At 46.9% G+C, this 19,066-nt stretch overlaps 1 protein-coding gene across 20 annotated transcripts in view; it reads left to right on the top strand.

Annotated features, from left to right (window-relative positions):
* The window catches only part of SVIL (supervillin), a 236,585-nt gene that overhangs the window by 61,158 nt on the left and 156,361 nt on the right, over positions 1-19,066 (top strand). For 17 of the 20 annotated variants that reach the window (XM_073801739.1, XM_073801748.1, XM_073801750.1 and 14 more), the window contains 2 exons: positions 2,587-2,688; positions 9,200-9,379. The gene's annotated coding sequence lies outside the window, so the exon portion shown is untranslated. Of the gene's footprint in view, positions 1-2,586; positions 2,689-9,199; positions 9,380-10,178; positions 10,266-12,271; positions 12,412-19,066 lie in introns of those variants that run through there. The other 3 variants (XM_073801745.1, XM_073801746.1, XM_073801744.1) reach the window with 2 other exon arrangements.

Here is a 19,066-nt window from a genome sequence, read left to right as displayed (position 1 = left end):
CCTGGTAGTAGAGCCCCAGGGGGATCCCTCTGTACATGCGAGATTGAGAACCCCAGCTCTAGAGGGTACCAGGGGCTGTATACCAAGGACAGAGGGGTGCTCTCCAAAGAGAAAGAGAGATGAGTATGTCCTCTCCTGCCCTTGTCTCTTGGCTTCTTTTGGTTTTCTTGGCCTTTTTTCTTCGTGAAATAAGTTCATTTTCCCTTCCTTTGCAGCCAGTGTGGAAAGAGGGTCTCCTTCCTAAAGCCGGTACTTCCTCCCCAGTCTGGTGCCTGGAAGAGGCTCGGGAGAAGGACAGGCTAACATTGGTCTAGCCCAGTTCCCAAGTCTCCAGGGCTTTTTAATAATAAACAGATTTTGGGGGGAGGAAGGCAAATAAATTTTTTTGGCACAAAAAATTCTCCTTAAACCCAATAGTCGGTCTGTGTTAACCACAAGCGTCTTTGTGGCTTCAAGTCCTGAGTTCAGGGCTGTCTGATGTTCACGGAGCAGTGGTAACAATGTTTTTGTGCTTTGTGGGAACTTCAAATGGTCGACTGTCCCCCCCCACCCCTCCGCCTCCCCACAGGCTCATTTCCTTGTAAATTGCCTCTGCCTGGGCTTCTGGAGATGAACCCCATTCTCTCTACAGGAGGTAAAAGAGGCTCTGATAGCTCGCCTCCCATGTGCTTCCCAAACCTGCTACTGACACCAGCTCTGACCTTTAGGACGCTGGCTGCTCGCCAGCTCAGGGCCTCTTGTACTCGAGTGAACTCTTTCCTAAGATGATGTTTTCAAAAGGTGATACAAGCCAGTACTGCCTAGACATCAGGAAGAGAGAGGAACAGGTGCCTCATTAGCCCCTAAAACCAAAGACTTCCCAAAGCCTAACCGCTAAACAACTAACCATTAACTAACTAAGAGACCTAGGGCTTCCCTCTCTAGTCCGGGATCTGAGGCTGGAGCCTTGCTCATGCATGGTGCCTCTCTCCCAGGCTGAGTCATTGCAGTGCCACACAGGCAGCAGCTGGCCTTTTGAGGGTGAGGAATGAGCGTGCTTCCAGGGAAGTCATGCTGTATGCAAATTACTCACAGTTCGGAAAATCACACAGGGAAGTGCATCCTTCCCTGTGTCCTGCTCTGTTGTACTTCCAGCACAGGTGGTGTTTTCCCTCGTTTCCCCAGCCTTTGAGGGAAGTGAACGCTGAAGATTTTCTCTGCCTGGAATTAATGGCACAGACCAGTTTCTAGCCCAGTCAGTCCCTCAGTCCTGACGCCCTAGACGGGTTACGCTGGTCTCAACTTCTTTACCCAGCCTCTCTCTTTTTTAAGGACCTGGGCCTTTGTCGCTTCCCTCTCGTTGTACACGTCCAGCTCCTCGATGAGTTCCAACCCACCCTCCTCTGTCTTTTCGAGTCTTCCTTTGTTACAAGGCTTCTCTCCCAAAGCCTCTTGTTTGGGTCTGATGTAAATTTGTGTCGTAGAAAGAACTCATATTTACTCAAGATAGCTCTGCTATCTTGACGCTATCAGATGTCAGATTTCATCACCAGAGAAAAATCAGAGCTTTGGAGAACGATCACATAGAAATGATTTTATTCACTGAGTTTGAGATGAAGGAAAAAATGTATTTGTTTGTTTGTTTTTGCTTTTCTTTTTTGAAAATTCTATTTATTATTTTATTGAAGTATAGTTGATTTACAATGTTGTGTTAGTTTCAGGTGTACAGCAAAGTGATCCAGTTTATATATATAAACTGAATTTATATATATAAATATATATAACTTATATAAATATATATAACACACACACATATATCTATATTCTTTTTCAAATTCTTTTCCCTTATAGGTTATTACAACATATTGAGTGTAGTTCCCTGTGCTGTACAGTAGGTCCGTGTTGGTTATCTATTTTGCATGTACTAGTGTGTATATGTTAATCCCAAATTCCCAATTTATCCCTCTCCCTCTTTCCCCTTTGGTAACCATAAGTTTGTTTTCTATGTCTGTGAGCCTTCTGTTTTGTAAATAAGTTAATTTGTATCATTTTTTAGGATTATACATGTAAGTTACATCACATGATATTTGTCTTTGTCTGACTTCACTTCATATGATCATCTCTAGGTCCATCCATGTTGCTGCAAATGGCATTATTTCATTCCTGTTTATGGCTGAGTAGTATTCCATTGTATACATGTACCACATCTTCTTTATCCATTCCTCTGTTCATGGACACTTAGGTTACTTCCATGTCCTGGCTATTGTGAATAGTGCTGCTATGAACACTGGGGTGCATGTGTCTTTTCGAATTAGAGTTTTCTCTGGATATGTGCCCAGGAGTGGGATTGCTGGATCATATGATAACTCTATAAAAAATGTATTTTTAATTGAGTATTTTTTCTAAGAGGTGTAAAAAGATACTCTAACCACTGCCTATCATTTGTAGTCACCGATGTAAGCTGATGCATTGACAGGGAAAAGCTCTTTAGAAGCAGATGAGTCACAGCCATGTATCTCACCTCGCTCACGCATGTGGCTGTCTTATATTGTTGGCTGTTTTCTTTCTCAGATTTCCGAGTAGAAATTTTTCTTTCTCCTTTTGCAGGAAGAGTTGGAGTACATGAGCTAGAAGACTGGGAGAGCGGAGACAGGGAGAGTTTCGAAGTCCTTCTCTATCAGAAGCCATGATTTAAACATCAACATTACGGTAAGTATTTAGAAAGAAATATAACTGTTCTGTGGTTGACACATCATTGGTTTTGGCTGCAGTTCTGAGACTGGGTTAAAGGACGTTGTGAAGGATGAGTTTGTTTAAATCACTCTCAACAAACCAGAGGTCTGAGAAAATTGAAGGTTCCTCAGTGACAAGTTATGGGACCCCCAGCATCCAGAGGGGAGAGCCATCTGACGCATTGGAAAACTCTGTCTGTCTCCTTAGTAGCCGTGTGTTCCAATGTGTGGAAGAAAAGCAAAGCTTAATGTCCGGGGGTTTCCTTTTTGAACAGAGCTTTCAGGGACTCCGAGTTAGACTTTTTAGAGGCGGGCAGAGCCAGGCACGGAAGGGAGCAGAAGCACCTTTCTAGGGACTGTGCTATCTGCCCTGCCACTCTGGGGCGGGGTTTCTCAAAGTGTGTTCCATGGAACACACTGCTCTAGACTGTTAGTGCAGGGGAGACAGGGCTATGGAGATGGGTCTGTGCTCCAGTGAGTTTGAGAAACATTGAAGTTCACCTTCCTTCCTGAAGGGTCTCGGAAGTGGGTGAGCCTCGTGACTCTCCGTGGACGTGTGTCGCCGGCAGGGCTCACCAGAGTCCCGTGGAACTCTTCTTACAGGGCGTCCTAGGTCCCGCGTTCATGTGTTCATTATTTATTAACACCTGCCACGCTCGTGTTAGGTGCTAACAGTACAGCGATAAAGAGATTGCTGCTTGCGTCTAGATAGAAAATATGGGAAGAAGCAAGTGAGAGCAACTATCGATAGGCACGACAGCCAGCGGTTTAAGACAGTGGTCTCAGGAGTGGTGGGCCCTGAGTTTGAATCCTGAGTCTGCCACTTATAAACTGCGTGACTTTGAACAAGACCCTTAACCTCTCGTTCAATTTCAACATCGGTGAAACTGTGTTAATAGCGTCTACCTAGTAAGGTTGTTGTGAGGATTGCAATGATGCATTCATGCTGGCAAATACTGAACCCTATGCAAACGTGAGCACATCTGTACTGAGAACAATAATGACGAGTGCATCGAAGGCTGTGTGAGGGTGGACGTGGGAGGAGGTAGCGGTGGATGGGAACTTTGAATAGGGTGGTCCAGCATGGCCCTGAAGTACAGACCTGGAAAGATGAGTGATACTGAGCTGTGGAGATGGTATAGGGAGAGAATACAGAGGGAAGCACAATTGCGCACGGGTGTGTCTCATGCAGAGAAATTTGGAAATTTGTTATGCAAACAAATTTGGAATTTGAGAAATTCCAATACCTCTTTAAGATAAAAAAACCAAAAAAAACCAGGGACTTCCCTGTGGTCCAGTGGCTAAGACTCTGTGCTCCCAGTGCAGGGGGACTGGGTTCAATCCCTGGTCAGGGAACTAGATCACACATGCCACAACTAAAGATCCTGCATGCTGCCACTAAGACCCAGCACAGCCAAAATAATTAAATAAGTAAATAAATAAATGAAACAACAACAAACTAGGAATCGAAGGAAACGTCTTCAGCCTAAAAAGAGCACCTATGAAAACCCCACAGCGAACATCATACTTAATTGTGGACAGAAAGCTTTCCCCCTAAGATTAGGGTCCGTACAAGGATGCCCACTCTCATTACCTCTGCTCAGTATTCTCCTGGGAGGTCTAGCCAGGGCAGTTACTGAAGAATACGAAAGGCCTCCGGATTGGGAAGAACGAAGTGAAACTGTCTCTGCTTGCAGGTGACATGATCTTGGGTATGGAAAACCCTAAGGAATCCACTAAACCGTTAGAACTAAAAGACACATTCGGAAAGGTTGCAGGATACAAGATCAGTCTACAAAAGTCAACTGTAATGCTGTACACTTAGAACAAACAATCTGAAATGAAATTAAGAAAATAATTCCTTTTACAACAGCATGAAAAAGAATGAAACACAAGCATACCTCGGAGATATTGCGGGTTTGGTTCCAGACCCCCGCAGTAAAGTGAGTATCACGATAAAGTGAGTCACACAAATACTCTGGGTTCCCGGTGCATATAAAAGTTATGTTTACACTGTCTGTAGTCTATTAAGTATGCAGTGGCATTAGGTCTAAAGGAACAATGTACATGCCTTAATTAAAAAATGCTTTACTGCTAAAAAGTACTATCATCTGAGCCTCCAGCAAGTCATAATCTTTTTTCAATAGTAACATTAAAGATCACTGATCACAGATCATAATGACAAATGGAACAATGAAGAAGTTTGGAATATTGTGAGAATTACCAAAATGTGACACAGAGACGCCAAGTGAGCAAATGCTGTTGGGAAAATGGCGACAATAGACTCGCTCAACGCAGGGTTGCCAACAGACCTTCACTTCATATGAAAAAGGCAGTATCTGCAAAGTGCAATAAAGTGAAGCCCAATAAGACAAGGTGTGCCTGTACTTAGGAATAAATGTAGTTAAAGAAGGATAAAACATGCTCTTAAAACTGCAAAATGTTGAACAAAATTAAAGAAAGTGCCGAATAAATGGAAAAACATCCCATGTTCATGACTCAGAAGACGTTACCGTTAAAATGGCAGAAGTGCTCCCTGAGTTGATCATAGAGTCAACGCAGAGTCTCTCTCTCAGAATCTCAGATGGATTCCTTGTAGAAACCGACAGACTGGCCCTAAAGTTCATATAGGAATTGAAGGGACCCAGAATACCCAGAACAATCTTAACAAAGAGCAGACTTGGAAGACTCACCCTTCCTGGTTTCAGAACTTAATACAGTAATTAGGACAGTGGTTCTGGCATAAAGATAGACATATAGGTTTTTGGAATAGAATTGATTGACCAGAAATAAACTCCTACATTTATGGTAATTGATTTTTGACAAATGTGCCAAGACAATTCACTGGCAAATAGTCTCTTCCACAAATGTTCTAGGACAACTGGATATCAACACGCAAAAGAATGAAGTTGGACCCCACCTTACACTATATACAAAAATTAACTCAGAATGGATCAAAGGCTTAAATATAAGAGCTAAAACTGTAACACTCTTAGAAGACAACGTGGGTGTTCATCTTCATGACCTTGGGTTATGCAATGATTTTTCAAGGTATAACACCAAAAGTACAAGTGACAACAGAAAAATAAATTGGACTTCAACAAAAATTAAAAAATTTTGTGTATTAAAAGACACTGATAAGAGAGTGAAACGACAACCTACAGAATGAGAAAAAATATTTGCAAATCATGTATTCTAGACTTGTATCTCTGACAACTCAATAATAAAAAGATAACCTTGGGCTTCCCCGGTGGCACAGTGGTTAAGAATCCGCCTGCCAGTGCAGGGGACACGGGTTCAAGCCCTGGTCCAGGAAGATCCCACATGCCGCAGAGCAACTAAGCCCGTGCACCACAACTACTGAGCTTGTGCCCTAGAGCCCGTGTGCCACAACTCTTGAGCCTGCTCACCTAGAGCCCGTGCTCTGCAACAAGAGAAGCCACCGCAATAAGAAGCCCACACACTGCAACAAGAGTAGCCCCCTCTCACTACAACTAGAGAAAGCCCGCGCGCAGCAATGAAGACCCAACGCAGCCAAAAATAAAATAAATAAATAAATTTATTAAAAAACCTAATTCAAAAATAGGTAAATATCTGAAGTAGGCAAAGAAGATATGTAAATGGCCAATAAGCACATTAGAAGATTTTCAACATCACCAGCCATCATGGAAATGCATATCAAACCCACAGTGAGCTACCACTTCATAACCCTCTATGAAAGATGGACAGTAACAAGTGTTGGTGAGGATATGGAAAAATTTGAACTCTCCTACGCGGCTGGTAGGAATGCAGACTCTTTCCCAAGCAGCTGCTTTGGAAAACAGTCGGGCAGTTCCTAACATAGTTAAACATAGAGTTTACCTTATGACCTGGCATATCCACTCCTAGGTGTACACCCAAGAGAAATGAAAACATTTTTCTGTATAAAAACTTTTCATAGCAGTTTTATTTTTTTTCATTTTATTGAAGTCTAGTTGATTAACAATGTTGTGTTAATTTCTGCTGTAAAGAAAGGTGATTCGATTATACATATATATATTCTTTTTCATATTCTTTTCCATGATGGTTTGTCACAGAATATTGAATATAGTTCCCTGTGCTGTACAGTAGGACCTTGTTGTTTATCCATCCTATATATAATAGTTTGCCTCTCCTAGCAGTATTATTCACAATTGCCAAAGAATAGAAACAACCCAAAGTCTATTAACTGATGAACAAATAAAACATTGTATGTTCATATGACAGGATGTTGTTTGATTATAGAGAGGAATGGAACACTGATACATCCTGCAGCATAGATGAATACTGGAGATAGGCTAACTGGAAGAAGCGAGACACCAGTGACCATGTACTGTGTGAGTCCATTTATATGAAGTTTCCAGAACAGGCAAATCTACAGAGACGTGAAGTAGATCAATGTTCGCCTAGGACTGGATTGTTCAAGGGGAAATTGAGACCGACTGCTGGTGGGTGTGTGGTTTCCTTTGGGGGTGATGAAAATGTCTACAACTGATGCGATAATGGTCGTACAGCTCCATGGACCTACTACAGGCCATTGACGTGTACACCTTACATTGGTGAGTCGCGTGGCGTATGCATTATACATCAGTAAAGCTGTCGTATGTTGTAAGGGAAAGGGGTGTGTCCTGGAGGTACAGCTGTCAGCACCTGGTGACGGACGAGATTCGGGGAGTGAGGATGAGGGGGGCAGGAAGCATGACTCCCAAATTCTAGCAACTTCTGAGGAGAGGAAAGACGGGGGGAGGAGGGATTTCTTCGTTTCGTTTTTCTTTTCTGTTCTTTGTTTGTTTGTTTTTTAATGAGGGGGGCCAGCTTTGAGAATCGAGAGTTCTGTCGTGGACATATTAAGTTTGAGGTCCCTGTTGAGTATCGAGATAGAGGTGTTCAGTAGACAGCTGAATGTGAGGCTGGAGCTCCGAGGAGTGGTTCTGACTGGAGATAGAATGTAGGTCATAGATAAATCCATGGAGAGGATAGCAGAGAGAGGAGAGAGAGAGATTGTTAATGAAGCGCTCGGGACGGGGTGGGGTGGAAGAGAGGCAGCCAGGCAGGAGTGGGGAGAGTGCGGGGTCCCCGAGCTCGGGTGGCCTTGACGAGGGTAGCTCGGTAGTGGGAACCCCGGACCAGAGTGGATTGAGGAGGGGTATGGATAAGAGCAGTACAGGCAGTGAGGGAAGTGTTTCTAGTGAGGCCAATGTTCATAGCAGCATTATTTACGATTGCCAAGACATGGCAACAACCTAAGTGTCCATTGACAGATGAATGGGTAAAGAAGATATGGTACATACATGCAATGGAATATTACTCAGCCGTAAAAAAGAATGAAATAATGCCATTTGCAGCAACATGGATGGACCTAGAGATGATCATACTAAGTGAAGTAAGTAATACAGAGAAAGACAAATACCATATGATATCGTTCATATGTGGAATCTTTAAAAATGATACGAAGGAACTTAGTTACAAAACAGAAACAGACTCACAGACATAGAAAACAAACTTATGGACTTCCCTGGTGGCGCAGTGGTTAAGGATCTGCCTGCCAATGCAGGTGACATGGGTTTGAGCCCTGGTCCGGGAAGATCCCACATGCCATGGAGCATCTAAGCCCGTGCGCCACAACTACTGAGCCTGCGCTCTAGAGCCCGCAAGCCACAACTACTGAAGCCCACATGCCACAACTACTGAAGTCCGCATGCCTAGAGCCCATGCTCCACAAGTAGAGAAGCCACCGCGAGAAGCCCGCGCAACTCAGTGAAGAGTAGCCCCCGCTCGACGCAGCTAGAGAAAGCCTGTGTGCAGCAATGAAGACCCAAAGCGGCCATAAAGTAATTAATTAATTAAAACAAACTTACGATTACCAAAAGGGAAAGGTGGGGGGGAAGGGATAAATGAGGAGTTTGGGATTAATGTACACACACTACTATATATAAAATAGATTACCAACAAGGACCTACTGTATAGTACAGGAAACTATATTCAATATCTTGTAACAACCTATAATGGAAAAGAATCTGAAAAAGAATACAAATACATATATATAATACACTGAATCACTTTGCTGTACACCAAAAACTAACACAACATTGTAAATTAACTGTACTTCAATAAAAAGTTTTTAACATTGAAGATAAATAAATAAAATCTTCACTTGAAATCAGATTAAAGAGAAAAGACATTCCACAGGCTTTCAGATGCAGTGCAGGTCTCTGTAAAGTGAAGTCCTGGCTGTACCTACATCACTGCCTTGCATCTCTTCAGACATCAGTGGATCCCAGCATTGGGGCCCCCGAGACTACAGCGGGTCCTTGAAGCGAGGTGGAGGGAGCAGGGGGTGACTTTCTCAAAAGGCACACATGCAGATGCTCGAGGCGGAATGCATTTCATACGCCTCGAAGGTGCGATGACTGTGGGTCTTACCATTTGCATCAGTGCATTGCTTCCCCCATGCTTCTTTATTCATTTAGATCGTGTGAAAACAGCTCTTCAAGACACACGGTCCCTCAAGTGACAACCTTCTGCTGAGAGCTTGGACCGCTCCTTGGGCTAGAAAGCGCGTTGGACGTCCTGGGTAAACATGAGACCGTGATCAAAGGCCGCACATTTTGGATGAGCCCAAGTGGTGTTTGTTTTCTCTTCTACAAGGGGTGAGTGTGTGTGCCTACACGCTTCAGTGAGGCAGATTTTAAAGTTGTATCTGACCGTTCTCAGCCACATTTCTGTCTTTTCTTATATGGAATGTAAATGGGCTATCGTAAAACCGTATTTTTAAAACCCAGTGTGTTCTAACTGGCTTGGCATGATGTTAGAAAACATCCTGGTTTCTCAAGCGCCGCTTATAGCTTCTTGTAAAGATTTTTTTTTTTTCTTGGATGTGTGGTTTGAAAAATTATTTTTATGTGGTTATTGTTGTTTGGCTGTGTTTCCTTGTACATGTAGGGAGCATGTGTTTGGGGATTTTGAGGGGAGAATTTTTCTGTATTACTTTCATGAAAACATTCTTATTCTGAAAGAAGCATCTTTGTTCTAGAGCACAGAGCCACAGGGTTTTTCATTGATTATTATGAGAAGATGCTATTAGAAGTGTGTCCTACTTGAGGAAATTACCGACTTCAAAGACACCCTGACTTCAGAATCTGCATTTTCAGCTGTCCCCTGCCCTAGGTTTAGAGATGTTCACTAACTTCCGGCAACTTCCAATCACGGGAGAATTAGAGTCTGGTTATCTGGGAGGAATCATGTGAACATTAACCTGTCATTTTGCCTGTAAGGCCGTGCTAAAGGGCACTTTTGATATCTTGATCTTAAAAGAGCAGGAGAAGGTGGTCGAAAGGGAAAGGTATCATGTGCTCTGCTCACGTCGGCCCCTTGAGGGAAGCCTGCCTCTTGTCTCTGATCATGACCTGGTCGCAAGGTTAGTTTACAGTATCTGCTCATCGTTTTCAGAGAATCGGACTGTATTTAGCAGGTGCTGCCGACAGCATTTCAGATCCTTCCATGGTGGAAAACGGATTCAGTTCTCTCTGCTCGAGGGTGAGTCTGTGCGTATTACTTCGTTTCTCAAAATCATCTTGTTTGCCTTGGGCTGCGGCCAGGCCTCTCATGTGGGTGCTGTGTGCTGTGTCACATAGCTCAGGCCTCAGCGCCCGACCTTTGCTTTATCTGTCAGATCGAGGGGAGTGTGTATCAAGCAGGCGGATGGCCTTTGGGAGACTCCAGGGGGCAAAAAAAGAGTGACGTTCATGAACCTGTATTAGACAGAGCCTTTGGGCAGATTTCTTTGAGACGTGGGAGTCTAGGTGACAGGAAAAGAGAAGAGAAGCGGACGGGTAAGAGACTGCTGGGCGTTCTGAAACAGCTCCATTCGGCTGCACTCAGAAGCCTGGATAGCATTTCACGGCTGGTGGGAGCCTCACGCTGTTTGGTTGGCGCGTCCGTGTGTGGGTCTGTGCTTTTGGATGTTGGTAATGTACTTAGGGCGTTTCAGCTAACAGTGCCGCTAGTTTCACCGTTTAAGTAAAAACTAGGGTTGTTGTTTTTTTTTTTTAAACTGCTATCCTACTACCAAAAACCTAGTACTGTCTGGCTCTCTAACTAGGAAAAACAAACAAGCCCTTAAAAATCCTCAAGGAATCTTTCTTTGTGATCTTTTATTCCATCCAATTGAAGATGGAGGTCTTATTTAAAATAAAATTTACCATCGAACAGGAAACAGTAACCGTGGGAAGAATATAAAGACACGTTTGGACTTCTCTGTTCCTTACCTGCTCGCAGACACACACACACACACACACACACACACACACACACACACACAGACACACACACACACACACACACACACACACACACACACACACACACACACACACACACACACACACACACACACACACACACCCCCATACTTATACTTTGATTAAAAATAGGTAGCAAATGTCTTGCAGGGCAAACAGAAGGTACAGCGCACTCAAGTAAGAGGTTGAATCGACATTGGAACAAGTCTTGACTTTTCATTTCACTTTCGTTTGGATACTTTTACTAACTCTCTGTGCTGGGCTTAAGGCTTTTCAAACATTCTTTGGCCCTGAGAGGGAGTTGTATAACCGTAAAACTGGAGAATCCTGGCCCTAGAATAAATGTTCCTTTAAAAACCCCAAGGACAGAAAATTGAACACAGCTGTGCGAGAGAAAAAGTGGAGGGAAAAAAGCGCCAAGCCCAGTGATGGTTCAGGGCTGTGGGCGCCCTGACCGAGTTTCCCAGGGTGCCTGGGGCTGTGGTTTCTTGATGGGGGCTGGGGAGCTTCAGTGTTCTTTTTGCAAGTTTCAGGAAAAGGTCAAGACCTTCCTTCAGAGCGGTAGGTGTCTGTGATGTGGTGAAGAGCACATCCTGGTTGTTGGTGGTGTCTTTTCCTAACTGTAGTCTTTTGTTTTCCCTGGAGAGGATAGGAGTGTCTGGTCACTTTTTGAGACGCCATTATTCCACAAACCTCCCAGTTCCTACTGAAAAGTAAACCTCAGAACTTAAGCGTGTGACACCAGAGTCAGAAGAGAGACAAGATTTTTGAGCCCCAGATTGTCTCACTCCTCTGGCCGCACAATCAAGAGTTTTCCAAAGAATCAAGAGCTTTGCAGCATGGTCCTGAGAACATGGCCCTTTGTTTCTTGGTGCTCCCCTGGGATGAAAGCCGTGATGTTGCCTGTCGGATGTCTGCCGGCCGGGTCCCACTGTTTGGGTGGTAGCCCACGGGTAGCCATCACCGTGGACCCCAGCCTCTGTGCAACCTGGGATTAATCACTTAGCTCTTTGTCAGACCGTGTAATGATGATTCATACTTCTTCCTCTACAAGATTAGATTACTATAATTTCCATATCCTGGACTGCCCACTAGGGATTTGAAGTAATACTTGTCGGTATAGAAAGCAGGATCGTGTTTCTGGGGAGAAAGGCCTGAGCTTGCCCACTTGGCCATCATCAGAAAACATTTAGGGAGGGCCCTGTCAGGAGGCTGACTCTGGAAATCGATCCTGCCGTCCAGGTTCATCACGCAGTTCGCTTCCCTCCCTGCGCTGGTCCAGGTGCCGTGGATTTGCATAAGTGATGCTAAAAGATCAGGATGCCCGGGAGCTCGGCACTGAAATTAGTCCCCGTCTAATGAGGAAAGTCTTCCCCAAAGAGGTATGTGGAAAGAAGGTAAACTAATTCGGGCTTGTGGGATGCTCTTCCCAAAGCCAGCGGGGACCGTGATCCCAGACTGGGGGCTGCGGAGAGAGTAATGGGGGGCGGGCCGTAAAGAAAAAAATTTTTTACTTTTAAAACAACTCTGGGTGCTCTCCCTGTAAAATAGGTATTATTCATTCCTTTCCTCCAAGGAACATTTATTGAACATTTACTGTGTCTTAGGCACTGATCTGGGCACTGGAAATTAACAACCATCTACAGAACAGACAAAAATCTCTCTCCTCTTGGAATTCACGTTCTCAGGGCGCTGGTGGGGGGTGGGGAATGTAGGCTGCGTAAAGCAGAGTCAGGGACTTGGGAGAACCTGGAAGGACTCCTAAATAAGTGTCGTCCTTTGAGGGTGTATTTGCGGCTACGTTTCTTCTCTTCACTCTGATGCGGGGCACGCTCTCCATCCCACTGATGAGGTTACCAGATGTTTGCAGTAGATCCTCTGAAGGGAGTTCCCCATACACGCTACTAAGTCCACGCCGGCATAGCAAGTCTGGCAGATAACTTCAGGGTCTGTGAGGGTATCATCCACTCCAGACCGAGTCTCTATCTGAGGGAGCTGAGGGGTGACCCTGTGTTGTTATTTCCTGCCCTGCTGTCTCATTAGTACTTCTCACTCCAGAAGGCCTGGCGCTCACACACTTTCTCTCTCCTTGGACCCCTTTCCATCGTCCGTATTGCACTCTTCTTTTCTTTCTCTTAATTCTCTCCCTTTTTCTTTGGTGACTGTGACGCAGTGCTTTGCCTCAGAATCACAGAGTCTCAGGTTTTTAGAACCCAGTGGGACCGTGGGAGTCAACCTAGAGCAGCAAGTTTTTGGCGTCTGGACTGACCAGGCTTTAACCTGGAGCCGTGAAATGAGAAAATACCAGAAAATGAAGTCGGTGTTTCAGACCCCAGTCAGTGGGTCCCCATATCTTTCCTTTGCTTCCTTTTCTTGAAACTTTTCAGCTTTCAGCATCATCTCTCTGCCCCAGGGGTTCCTGCCCCCTGAACTCAGCCCCCCAGCCCACGCTGCCTGCACGGCTGACGCCACCTGCTCACCCTGTTCTCCCACACGCAGCCGCCCAGGCGGTGCTCTCCTTCTCAACTTCGTAGCCCCGGCCCCCAGAACGAGAGTCTCTGCCTCGGCCTTAGGGTGGGAAGCCACCACGTGCGCTGCCAGGGAGCCGGCGTTCCGGAGCCGCAGTGGGAGCCGCAGACACGTTTGAAGCCGCCGCGCGTAGTGGTTCAGTTTGATAGAATTATTGGTGCTGCGGTTCCACGTCATTACAGGATTATTAGGCGCTTGTGGGTTGGCCCAAGTGTGCAGCCATCGCTTAGAATTGTGTTTCTGGCGGAAAAGAAGGGGAGTGAACGTGATAACGGAAGCCCATGGACGGGGAGACTGCACGCGCTGTGCTCCCACCCAGGGCCGCGTGGGCTGTCGGACTGTGTCGAGGCTGGGAGACCGTGGCTGCAGAGAGGGCACCCCCGTCCTTCCTGTCCCCGGCGTACCTCTGAGGGCTGGAGTTTGCCCCTGGTTCTCCTTTGTGCATCTCGGCGCAGACACGCACCTTTGCACGGCCCCCAGGAGGACCGCAGAAGCTTTGTGTTTTCACGCAGGAGTCAGGGCTGTCTGTCCCCTCTTGGCGTTTGGGGTCAGCCAAGGGAACCACTTTTGGTGCTAACCTTTGTGATGTCAAGCCCTCGTGGAAAGGATCAAGCGTCTGGGTCTGCTTCCGTGTCCGAGTACCTCCCTCCACCGGCTGGAGCCCTCCAAGCCCGTGTTCCCTTTGAGAAGCCACCTCTGCGTTTCTGCCATGCGATGAATTCACAGCAGTCCCATACTCTTAGATGCATAGCAGCCTAAACAGAGCATGTCACACTTGGTACGTCTCCCGTTACTCTCAGGACTCAGCGTGGTGTCCAGGAATGCAGTGCTGGTCCAGCCCTGTGAGAGGCTGTATCCCCTCCCTGCAGCCAGGACTCATAAAACACGGGCCAAGCTCCCTCCCTGGCAAACTCGCATTTCATCTGGACCTTGAGGCCAGCGGTTCTGTTCGTGCTGAGCGTTGGTTCTCCACCCATCGCTCTTGAAGCAGCAGCGTGGGAGAGAAGAGCTGGCCTGCTCATCTGGTGCTCAAGCCAGTGACCTACACGTGACCTTGGAGCTCGAAATATTGTCATCCAGACCACTGAAGTTCTCCCTAAGCTTTGAGAGGGAGAGACAGACAGACAGAGAGACAGAGAGACAGAGACTGATTGATTTAGACTGTCTGGGGGAGGGTGATTTATTGGTTGAAAAATATTGTTAACCAACGATAATATCCCCCCTTTTGCTTTCTTTAAACCTACCCAGCGGTTAACATTTATCCGTCCGTGGTGCAGGCAGCCCAAGCTCAGACCCACAGGGGTGTATTAGTGTAGGCGTTACTCACAGGGGTGTATTAGTGTAGCGCTAGGAGACGATCGGGTACGTTCTGGTCTTCACTCGCAGATGTCAAAATCCCGAGTTTATGGAGAAAAAGAAAAAAGGATTCCGGTTCCCAAGTCTATGGAGAAAAAGAAAAGGATTCCAAGTCTGGTACCGTCGTAGCAGAGTTGAGGACAGAACTCAGACCCTCGTGCTCGCTCTTCTTACCCCTGGAGATGAGCAGCTTAAACAGATACGTCTCCTGATCGCTCGAGCTCACCGCCTCTTAGAAAGCAGAACTTTGCAGGAGGCGGGAGCGGTCAGGCAGAGAGCTCTGTTGTCTTGCTTTCCCCGCACCGACGGTTCTGGCCGATGCCCTGACGTCCTCCTTCCTTCGGAAACAGGGGCTTCACGGAGGGAAAGCCGGAAGAGGGGGCTTCCGCCCAAAAGCACGTGAGTGGGCTCCAGCTGCTTCACTTTCTGCTTCTAAACTGGGGAGCCACTTTCTTGTCCCTTTCTAACTTCGGAGGGATATTAAGAATTGATGAGTCACACCTGGAGAAAAAGAGGCGCATGTTGTCGCTGAATTAAAATGAGAAAAAGAGATCTGAGGGCATGTCCCAGACATTTATTGCGTGTGTGGAGTGGCGGACACTCCTGGGTTCTGTGGATTCAGAGACAGATGGAGCCCCTGCCCTGTGGACACGAACAGTCTAGAGGTTGGAAATCATAGACCATGTCAGGAAGGGCTCATCGGGAAAGGATGATGAGGGGTTTTCGAAGTGACAAGGGAGGGAAGGCGTTCCGAGACCAGCCTGGACCCAGCAGCCCTGGTCAGTGCGGTTTCTCGTGGTCACCTACTGCGGGAGGGATGGTGGGCCATATGGCTGAAGAGGTGGGAAGGGGCCAGGTCACAGAGGTAGTAGGGACTTTGGACTTTACCCACCAGGCCGGCCATTCTCACCCTCTGTTTGTCACCAGCACACGGACGCCGCCTGATACCCACGCGTGTCACAGGCTCCTGGGTGTATCCAAATGTGAGGTTGGCAATAAAGCAAGACATGAAAACCCTTTCTAGTCGTCACACCGCTCTCAGCGGTACGTCCGTAGAAGTCAGTCAGCACAGATCTCGGTCCGTGTGAGATCATCTCTGGGGCAGGTGCAGTTGCCCACGTATTTATTTGTAGCCCGGTCCCTTTTCCCTTCTGATAAGCATCTGCACACGAGAGGGTGAAAGTGACTCTTTTACAGGAACGTGCTTACATTTACTACTCAAGAACATCACTTGCAAAAGCTCGTCACGTGAGCCTCCGTCCATGAGAAGGGACTGGCACCAGGGGGCGGTGCGAGCGGGCTCCGCGCGGAGACCTGCGGGCACGGCTGCTTGGGAGGTTTCCGCCGGGCGTGCTGCAGCCAAGCCTGGGCGGTTGAGATGCGTCTGGAAGGCGCGGGGAGGATGGGCTTGGGGAGGTGTCGGTGGAGGACGGAGGGGCCGTGGAGGCTCTTGCAGCAGTCCTGGCGAGAGGCCGTTGAGAGCAGGGATGGGGGAGGGCAGGCGGGGAGGACCCCAGGCAGCAAGATGTGGTCACGGCTGCGAGGTGAGGGCCGAGCGCAGCCAGGAGAACGGGAGCCGTCGAGACAGGAGGATCGCGGCAGAACTCACCCTGGGACGGGTAGAGACCTCGTGCCGCCGGAAGTGGTCAGAGAGTGTCAGACGCCGCCGGCCAGAGGCCAAGTCCACCGGCGGGCTCCGTGGTGGGGGAGCAGGTCCTGGGATGCAGAGGGAGCTGGAGTCCAATTGTAAACCTGTTGCGGGAGCCTGTGGCTTCTGGGGCTGGAGGGGACAGTGGTCACGGACGATGAGTGAAGGGGAGAGAGGAAGAAGGTGGGCACGGGCTGGGAGGCGGAGGTAGGCTGGAGGAACTTGGGGGCGGAGATGAGAGAGGCGGGAGCATAGATGTTCTTGGGCTTGTGCTCCCCGCCTAAGGTGAACTGAAGAGAAGCTTCATCTCATCTCTGCCGTGGCCTTCCCCAGGGCTGATCCTTTCTAGCACGGAAGGCCAGCGTGAGTGACCCCCAGGAGGGCCAGTTCAGGATGTTCGGATCTAAGTTTTATGCTATAGCATCTGAGAGGACAGAGGATACTGAAGCACCCTCAGATGACCTGCCCCAGCACTTGGAAGGCCGAACACTGGTCTTGTCCTTTTATTTTCAAGAATGACACCTCCAAGACTGTAGAACTCTAGAGTTGAAAAACCTGTTTGCTGTATTTGTAGTTGGATGAAATGTTGAGAGGACCCGGTCTCTTCCCTTTCTGAAGAGTTGTTTTCTTACTGTTTCTCAAGTGTCGATCGTGTTTGGCGGTGGATTGAACTGCGGAAAATGAAGGGGAGGGATCCTGTTCTTTGACTGGCCCTAGGCATTAGAGATGCTCTTTTCAGTATCCGGACAACCTGCCAAGTAAACATGTTTAATTGGAAAGCAATGCTCTCCTTTTCTTACTCTGTATCAAATATTTTACTTTGGGGCCATGACTTCCCTTCTCGTAGGGGAAAAGAAACATTTCCAATTCGGATTTCTTCAGATGGCCTTGATGACAGGCAAATCTACGTAGATTTACTCAAAGTACAATTATGGTAAGTAACCCAGTTACAGATGGGTTGCATTTGGAAGTTTCACTTGAAGTCGATTTTTTTTTAGTGTTTAGACTTAATTTTGAGATAATTATAGATTCGGATGCGGTTGTAAGACTTGCTACAGAGAGAGCCTGTGTACCTTTTACCCATTTTCCCCCAATGGTAACATCTGGCAGAACTAGAAATCGACATCATCACCAGGATATTGGCTTTGATGCAGAGTCAGTAGAACAGGAGAAGGATCCCTCATGCTGGCCTCTCGTAGCCCCGTCACCGCATCCCTAACCTCTGATGTGCCTCCCACGTCTACGATGTTATCTTTCAGGAATGTGGTATAAGTGCAGTCACACAGCATCTAAACTTTGGGGACTGGCGTTCTTTCACTCAGCGCAATTCCCTGGATATTCATCCGGTTGCTGCATGTATCAGTAGATTGTTGCGTTTTATCGCTGAGCAGCCTTCCACGGCGTGGGTGCGCCAGGTTTATTAAACTGTTCGTCCATCGAAGACATCTGGCTGGTTTCCAGGTTTCGGTTATTGCAGATAAAGCTACCGTGAACATTTGTGTTCAGGATTTTGTATGAAAATACGTTTCCATTTCTCTGGAATAAATACCCAGGGATGCAGTTGCCAGGCCATACGGTAGTTTGCTTTGGCAGGTTTCGTTTTTGAAGAAGCCGCCGAGCTGCCTCCCCGGGTAGCCATTTTCTGTTCCCACCCGCGACGTGTGTCCCGCTTCTCCTTGCTAGCGTTTGGTTTGGTCACCGTTGTTTTCATTCTTGCCATTCTGATAGGTGAGTAGGGATATCTCGTTGCTGTTTTTTTGTTTGTTTTTTTGCGGTACGCTCACTGTTGCGGCCTCTCCCGTTGCGGAGCACAGGCTCCGGACGCACAGGCTCAGCGGCCATGGCTCACGGGCCCAGCCGCTCCGTGGCACGTGGGATCTTCCCGGACCGGGGCACGAACCCGCGTCCCCTGCATCGGCAGGCGGACTCTCAACCACTGCGCCACCAGGAAAGCCCCTCGTTGCTGTTTTAATTTGTATTTCTCTAATGGCTAACGGTGTTGAACATCTTTTCATGTGCTTATTTGCCACCTGTCCTTCATCTTCTTTGGTGAAATGTCTCTTCATATCTTTTGCCTATTTTCTAATTGGACTGTTGGAGTTTTTGCTGTTGAATTTTGAGAGCTCTTCCTATGGTCTGTGTAGTTGTCCTTTCTCAGGTATGTAACCTGCAGATACTCTCTCCCACTCCCTAGCATATCTTTTCGTCCTCTTAACGCAGTCTTTTGCAAAGCAGAAGTTTCACATTCCGATGAGTCTCCTTTGTCATTTTTCATGGCTTGTGCTTTTGGGGTCAAGTCCAAGAACTTTGTCTAGGTCGTGAAGATTTTCTCCTGTTTTTTTCCCTAAAAGTATCATAGTTTTATATTTTACACTTAATTTTGTGATTCACTTCGGTTAATTTTTGTATAAGTTGTAAGGATTAGACTTAAGGGTTTTGGGTTTTTTGTTTTGCTTTGTTTGGGTTTTTGTTGTTGTTTTTTTGTCTATGTCTGTCCATCTGCT

This window comes from Tursiops truncatus, chromosome 2 (assembly GCF_011762595.2).
Source record: "Tursiops truncatus isolate mTurTru1 chromosome 2, mTurTru1.mat.Y, whole genome shotgun sequence".
NCBI lineage: Eukaryota > Metazoa > Chordata > Mammalia > Artiodactyla > Delphinidae > Tursiops > Tursiops truncatus.
The sequence above is the reverse complement of the archived record's forward strand: the minus strand, read 5'-3'. Positions and strand labels throughout refer to the sequence as shown.